The following is a 6,999-nucleotide window of genomic DNA, read 5'->3' as shown; positions in this document are numbered from 1 at the left end:
GGCTCCAGACTCTTGCTCGTGTCTTCAGCTCTGGGTCCGAATGAATGAATTCCAGAGGGGGAAAAACCCAGATTGTGAAGTAAAATATTTTCGTTGTTCGAAGCAGGGTACACAGTGCAGCCCACACTGGACTCACACTTGCGGCTATCCTCCTGCTGCTGTCTAAAAGTTATGCACCCCCATGCCCATGACTACACTCTTCTTTAAGGTGTTTTTCAGTCTTTTGCTGCTTTTTCATTTGTTTGGCATGTCTAGTAACTCCGTGGACATGGGTATGCGTGTGCATGTGGAGGTCAGCGCCAACTAGGAGTCAGATTCCTCCTTCCATTGTGGGACTTTGGGGATTGAAGTCAGGTTCTCAGGCATGGGCAGCAAACACCTCTATGTGCCGAAGCCATCTTGAGCCCCCACTCCCACCTTTTTTTTTTTTTTAATGCCAGGGTCATCCTGCTTTTTCCTAGCTGGTCTAGAATTCATTGTTATCCCAGGCTGTTCAAAAACGACGTCCTCCTGCTTCAGTCTCTTCCGCCAGCAAGGTGGGCTTGATGGGAAAGATTCTAGGGAAAGGATATTTTGGTCAAAGGAAGCAGAGTGAGAAGACAGGAGGATCAGGTCGTCCTCAGTGTAACTTGAGGCCAGCATGGACTACACCAAAACTTGAATTTAAAAGAATCAAGGGGAGACAGGCCGGGCCACGTGTCCCACGTCCCACGTGCTCCCGGGCCTTCTACAGGCTCCTGCAGCACGTGACCCTGCAGCGCCTCCTCACTGGGCAGGCCTCTGCGCGCAGGCCCAGTACCGTACTCGGCCAGGCCCCAGGGCCGCGGCGGCGGAAGGGGTGACGTCATCGACTGGGGGCGCGCGAGCCGCAGTGGGGTTTTGCCCCGCCCGCCAGGCAGCTCGGGCCGCGCGCGCACGCGGAGCCGCCGGAGCCCGGGCCGACCCGGTGCCGGGAGCAGCATGCGGAGCCCGCAGGTACCGGGGTGCACGGGCGCACGGGGGACACAGGGGCGGGGTGGGCGGCGCCGGCTTTGTGCTTCCAAGCTTCCCGGCCTTTGTGCTCTGAAGGGAATCCGGGCTGCAGCCTTGATCGGATTCTGCAAGAAGGAGAGGGATGTGGAGGACCTGGAGGGATGGAGCTGGAGGAATGGGGACCGCGAGGGATGTAGACCCGGTGGGACAAAGACCCACAGAGACGGGAACCGGTAGAGACGGGAACCAGGAGGGATGAGGACGCGAGAGGGGGCCTTGGCCGGTGCCCAGGGTCACCGACTGCACCAGCCGGGTGGGGACGCGGTGTGCGGTGCGCGGAGTCGGCGTCTGGAGCTGCAGACCGGGCCAGGCGCTTCAGCTCACCTGGGGCTTCGGTTCCACCCTTCTGCGGTTCGGGCGCCCCCAACCCTCGACCTCTCCCAGCTCTGGGATTGGGACTCCTCATTCACCAGTCCTCGCGATGCGGGGGCTCGTGGGGAACCCCGGGGAGCCAGCCTGCGGCCCTAAGGCCCCCGGTACACCCCAAGAGCCCCCAACTGGCTGAGGGTGGTGACGTCACTGGGGGCGGGGACTGGGGCGCAGAAGGAAATGGGGTCCGAGAGCAGGAGCCCCCGGTTGCAATGCGAGCTGGGTCAGGGCCAAGTTCCCCGCTCTTTGTGGAGCCTCCTCACCCCCAAACCCCAGCACCACTACGAACGAGGATCTTTTTGATTGCCACACCCCCAAATCCCTGTCTGTTACCCCTTTCCTTGCTCTCAAATCTGCCTCCACATGCCCCCGAAAACCTGCAGCAGGTGTGAGCGCCCATCTTCTCGGTCACCCCTCACCTCATCCCTCCCTTCAGTAGAACCTCCTCATGGTCACTTGCCCGGGTGTCTCCTGGCCTGCTAGGGGTTCCCTTACGCTCATTCTCCAACCTGAGCAAGGATGTCCCTCCCCCAATAAACCGTCCTTGATGCGCACCGGGAGACCTCTGAGGTGTCCCAAGCCAGGACGGGCACTCGGGGACCCAAAGAGTCTGCTACAGAGCGAGAGGGATCCCGAGGGTGTTAGATTGGTGAACACATCCTCTTCACCCATCTTTCTGCACCTGGTCCCTGGGTCCTGGCTTCTGTGCCCCCCGGGGGGTGCTGCTGTCCCTACAGTGCACAGAAAGGCTGTCTGCTTTGTCTGGGCTAGCCTGGGACCCTCCTACTCGGTCTCCAGGCCCCTTTCGCCAGCTGCGACTCCTTCCTTCATTAAAGGCCGGGTAGTGGGAGCTGCCATTTGCATAGACTCCCCTCCCCCTGCCCGGTCTTTTCTCCTTTCTTTGTGTCCCTCCCCCTGTCAATCTCCAGCTGCCTTCTGTCCCCGCTCCTGCCTTCTGCCAGCTGATTTCTTGGCGGCTGCAGGAGGGCAGCTGGAGCTGGGGGCGGCTTCCCGCCACGGCCAACCCCAAGAGTCCCCAGATCGGAACAGTGCGGGGACAGTTAGGTCCCAGAGAATGTTTGTGACTGGCCTCGGGTCCGTCTCCCTGCCCATCGCGCCTGGGTCTCCAGAGACCCACAAACTCCCGTCCTGTCTCCTGTGGGGGCCCAGGGAGGATGGGTGGGGGACACACCCTCACCATGACATTGCATTTCTTCTTGGGGACGGCTTTCCCACCCCCAGTTCCCCGGGGGGAACCAGCCACCCGCCGCTGAGATCGCCCTGAGCATCCTCCTAATTGGGCTCAGGGCGAACGAACCGTCGCCGGAGCCCGGGCTGCCAGGCGAGCTCTGCCGCTGGTATCGCGCCCTGGAGGGTGACATCTGTGTCCCCGGAGGCTTGGGGGGCTGTGGCCAGGTGCCAGTCTCGGGGTGGCGCCGGCAGGGGACAGCGATGCTGGCCAGGTGTGGCCGGGAAGGCTGTGAGGTCTGTCCGCGGGTCCCATGGGATTGGGGACTCCTGGGGACCCCACATCCACTGTCCCCACGCTGCAGTGTGGCCGTGACTCTCCGCACACTGGATTAGTCTCAGAGCCTCTAGGGCCCTTGTCTCCACCCCAGGAAGTCGGGGTGTCCCCGTGTCCCTAGTGGACTCAAAGACGGCCAAGTGCCTCTTGGTGACTCGGTTTCCCCTGCTGGGCTGAGTTTTTGTGTCTCTCGGTGTCCGTGGACCTGTGGCTTCTCGGATGTCCTCACCTGCCGTGTAGCCCTGTCTCGCTGGCCCTGCGCTCGCCTGTTCCCTGTGTCTCAGCCGCCGCGTGGGGGAAAGGAGGGAGCATTAAGAAAGTTCGGGGTGGGGCGAGCCGGAGGAAAAGCCTAAAAATAAAGATAGATATTTATAAACCCGCCGGGTCGGGGGACACCTAGCAGCGCTGAGCCCTGGCTGTCGTCCTGATCGCCACTCATCGGCTTGTGACTTAGCCGGAGGGGAGAGTCTTGGGATCTGGTGGGGACTGTAGAATGTTGCGTGATTGTGGTTTCCTTTTGGGGGTGTTCCTCAGCCGAGGGTCCCTCATGAGAGAGAGATATGCACCTAAGATAGGACTGTTCTCCGTCTGCTGAGCATCCCAGAGCTCAGCTCTAGCCCTCTCTGGTCCAGCGTTTGGATGAGGAAAGGCCACCAGGTCCCCACCACTTCCTCTCCCTTGCACCTGACGTCCCAGAACCTGGAAGTCGAGAGAGGAGGAGGCCGCCCTTCGTCTGTCCTCTGTGGCCGGAGCTGGGGGTTGTGGGGAAGCTGCACTTGGCCGACAGCCATACCACGACCAAGATTCACCGGAGGGTCCTCAACAAAGACCGAGGACGCACCAACAGGGGCAGAGTCTCCCCAGAAATCGGGACAGTGGGGCTGGGGGAGGGGGCAGAACTGCTGGGGGAGCCAGGGCTGCGGGCGGGGAGGATAGAGTAGCTGGGGAGCGGGGTCCACGGATTGGGGGACCTGCGTATGAGGTGCAGGGGGCTCTTTGACCTTAGGGATTAGGAGCTGTGGTTTGCGAAGAGCGACCAGAGAGGGTAATTTTGTCTGAGGTCGCACAGCACGACTGTGATGTCAGGGTAGCCCTATCTTGATCTCAGGGGCCATGTGTGGCTTCCCTGTTTTTCTTACGCCTCGAAGTGTCGGGTCGTGTCATCTTCCTAGCGTTCAGGCGACAGGTGACTCCGCTTTAATTTGGTCTTCTCTTCTTCCTTCTGCGCTGCCCCGCCCCCCTCCGCCTGGCCGAGCTGCGGCCAGGGATTGACGCATTTCTCCGTGGTACCTGTAGTTGAGAACAAACCTGCGGTTCAGCTCCTACGGCCCATGCCCTGCACTCAGTCCTTCTCGGCTTCCTGGAGCTGACTCAAGCGTCCGCCCTCTTTTGGGAGATCCCCTTTGCTTTTGAGTGACCACACTGTTCCCCGGTGCTCTGCTGTGCCACCCCTGCTGCATTTCCAGACTACGCTGTGTCTCGCTGCCACCTAATCTTTCCCAGGCTCACCAGGGGGAAGCCACTCGTGACCTCGCGCGGGCGGGACCGGATGTCGCCTCCGTGGGGTTGTCTCCCTCTAAGTCCTACGCCTGTGGGTGTTTAATCGAATTCAGCTGATAATTAACCCCGTGATTAGCAAATAAAAGGATGTGCGGCGAGGATGGCGCCGCGTGGTGGCTGGTGCTTACGCTAGACAGAGGGCCAGAAAGGGTTTCGAGTCACGCAGCCCGAGAGTGGTACTCTGGGAGGTAGAGGAAGGATCGTGCAAAGGTTCAAATCCCATGTCTGCGGCTTGCTGGCTGTGGTCTAGGGACAGCTGCTCGACCTCTCTATATTGTTGTGTTTTCCCCTCCTCTGTAAATAAAAGGGACAGTACCCACCCCAGGGCTTGTCGGGAATGTATACATTGGACGCTCAACGGTTAGGACCACTGTGTTGAGGTTTGTTACTGATTTTTGCATGAGACTTCCTAGTGAGTCCGTGCTCACTGGCATCCCCCAGCCTCATCTGCAGCCCCTCCAGAGTGTTGGATGACTCAGCGCTGTAAACTGGGGCATTCCCCGCCGCTGGCTGCCTAACGAGGTTGCCCCACTTTTGCGGGGCCATGGGGGGCCCAAGGTGGGCGGGAATGACCTCTGAGGGGCTCTGGGAGGACCAGCCTGCCTACAGCTCCTCAGATGGGAGGCTCAGAGGTCTGAGGCTAGCCTGGGCTACCACATCCAGAAAGGGTTCAGCTGGTAAAGTGCTTGTGGCCACATGCTGGAAGCAAGAACTCCTACGTCGCTAAAATGCATAAAATAAAAAGTTGATTTTAAAAAGTTCAAAGAGGAAACACTTGGACGGTTTCCCAGAATTCTCCAACATTAGCAGGGACATTGGCTCTGAGGAAAGGGTCCAGGATGGCCCAGAGAGGGAGAGGATGTCTCTAAGGCCACACCGCACAGTGTGGAATCAGCTGGGCCAGTGTGGTGCTAGGAACCTCCCAGTGGTTAAAAGGGGGAAACTGAGTCAGGAAGCCACAGAAAGAGCAGCTTCTTAGTGGTCGATGTCATTCCAGCACTCAGGAGGTTGAGGCAGGAAGAGCAAGAATTCGAGGTCATTCTGTATTACGTGGGAGGGAGGCAGTTGAGGCTAGCCTGAGCTACAAGTCTTCTATTTCACCAGTACTCAATCTCTGTCAGTCTGTGTCACATGTCACACCCTCGTTGTTGTGAAATTGGCCATTTTATTCCAGTCCCCAGGTCTCTAGCTTCCAGAGAGCCTCATGGAGTGAACAAAAACTCTAAGTCTGGGGAGGGCCCCCACTCCTCAGTGCTCCCACTCCTCAGTGCTCCCACTCCCCAGCACCCCCCACTCCCCAGTGCTTCCACTCCCCAGCACCACCATCCACAGGCTAGGACATAGCTACACAGGAGTCATCCATGTCCCTCAGTTTCCCCAGATGTCAGTGCATTGTGTCTACATTACCCCAGGGATCCTTCAGTGGATGGGAGACAGGTGGTGACTGAGTGGCTGGGGTGCCAGGAGCCTGGGCTACCCCGTACAGGCACCGAGGCCACAGAGAGATAAGGCCCTGCCCAGAGAGGGTTAGCATCTTTTCCATGGTCACACAGCTGGCAGAACCATCAACCCTGTGACTGAGGATCAGCAGCCCAGAGGACAGCCGAGCAGGCAGAGAGCCTTGGGCACCAGGTGCTGGATACTGGGTTTCAGAGCCCCTTGAGTGGAGCCTGTGTCTTGCAGATGGAGAAACTGACACACAAGGAGGGAGAGAGTATTGAAAGGCTGGGGCCTCTAAGTCCTGCTCAAAGTGGTTTTCGTCGACTCTGAGGAGCCCACCGAGTCCTCTTTCTTCTTTGGACAAGAGCCCAGTAGTTGGGTTTTGTTCCCTGCAACTGTGTGATCTTGGGACAGTTGCTAAGTGTCTCTGGTTAGCATGCTATTCCAGCAGCTGGGGTTCCCAGGCCCCTTCCGCCTCTCTCTGGCCATGCGGCCTCATGACCTTCCCCTGTGCACGGGGCTTCCGTCTGGGCTGCCATCGGCTGGGTGCCCTTCTGGCCTTGGCCAAGGACCATGAAAGCGGGCGCAGGGGGATTGTTGTGTGGCCTTAGGTGCTCATGTGACCTCTCTCAGCTGCCCTCCGTGGCATCTGGCCCAGAGCGGAGCCATCCAGTGCCTGAGGTGTCAACACAGGAAACGCGGATTGAGGTACTGCCTTGTGACCCCGTGACCTCGTGACCCTGTAACCCGGGCGCTGGGGCTTGGGGAGGGGTCATACAGCACCTAATCAGCGAGCTCCAGGTTCAGGTGGGGCGCTGGAAGTCACATGAGCAAGGCTCCAGATTCAAGGCCTTGGAGTGTTCTGTGGACTACAGCCTCAGTTTCCCCAGTGGGAGGAAGAAGAGGCAGCATCGGGGTTCGGTGGCGTCAGGCAGCATGGGGGACCTCCCACCCCCTCCTGTTTCCCTTAGCCCTCCTGCCGGTCTTCCGCATCCCCCTTTCATCTTTCTCTCGTGTTCTTCCCGTGTCCCCCCTCCCATGTCCCCCTCCCGTGCCCCCTCCCGTGTCCCCCC

The 6,999-nt window shown here is 59.5% G+C and overlaps 1 protein-coding gene across 6 annotated transcripts in view; it reads left to right on the top strand.

Moving 5' to 3' along the window:
* The first annotated feature begins 831 nt into the window (after positions 1-831).
* The window catches only part of Ptprs (protein tyrosine phosphatase receptor type S), a 65,641-nt gene continuing 59,473 nt past the window's right edge, over positions 832-6,999 (top strand). For 2 of the 6 annotated variants that reach the window (XM_031348472.1, XM_031348473.1), the window contains exon 1: positions 833-975. The gene's annotated coding sequence lies outside the window, so the exon portion shown is untranslated. Of the gene's footprint in view, positions 976-6,999 lie in introns of all 6 variants that reach the window. The other 4 variants (XM_031348476.1, XM_031348475.1, XM_031348469.1 and 1 more) reach the window with 3 other exon arrangements.

This window comes from Mastomys coucha, unplaced genomic scaffold (genome assembly GCF_008632895.1).
Source record: "Mastomys coucha isolate ucsf_1 unplaced genomic scaffold, UCSF_Mcou_1 pScaffold3, whole genome shotgun sequence".
Lineage (NCBI taxonomy): Eukaryota > Metazoa > Chordata > Mammalia > Rodentia > Muridae > Mastomys > Mastomys coucha.
This window is presented reverse-complemented; position numbering and strand designations above follow the sequence as displayed.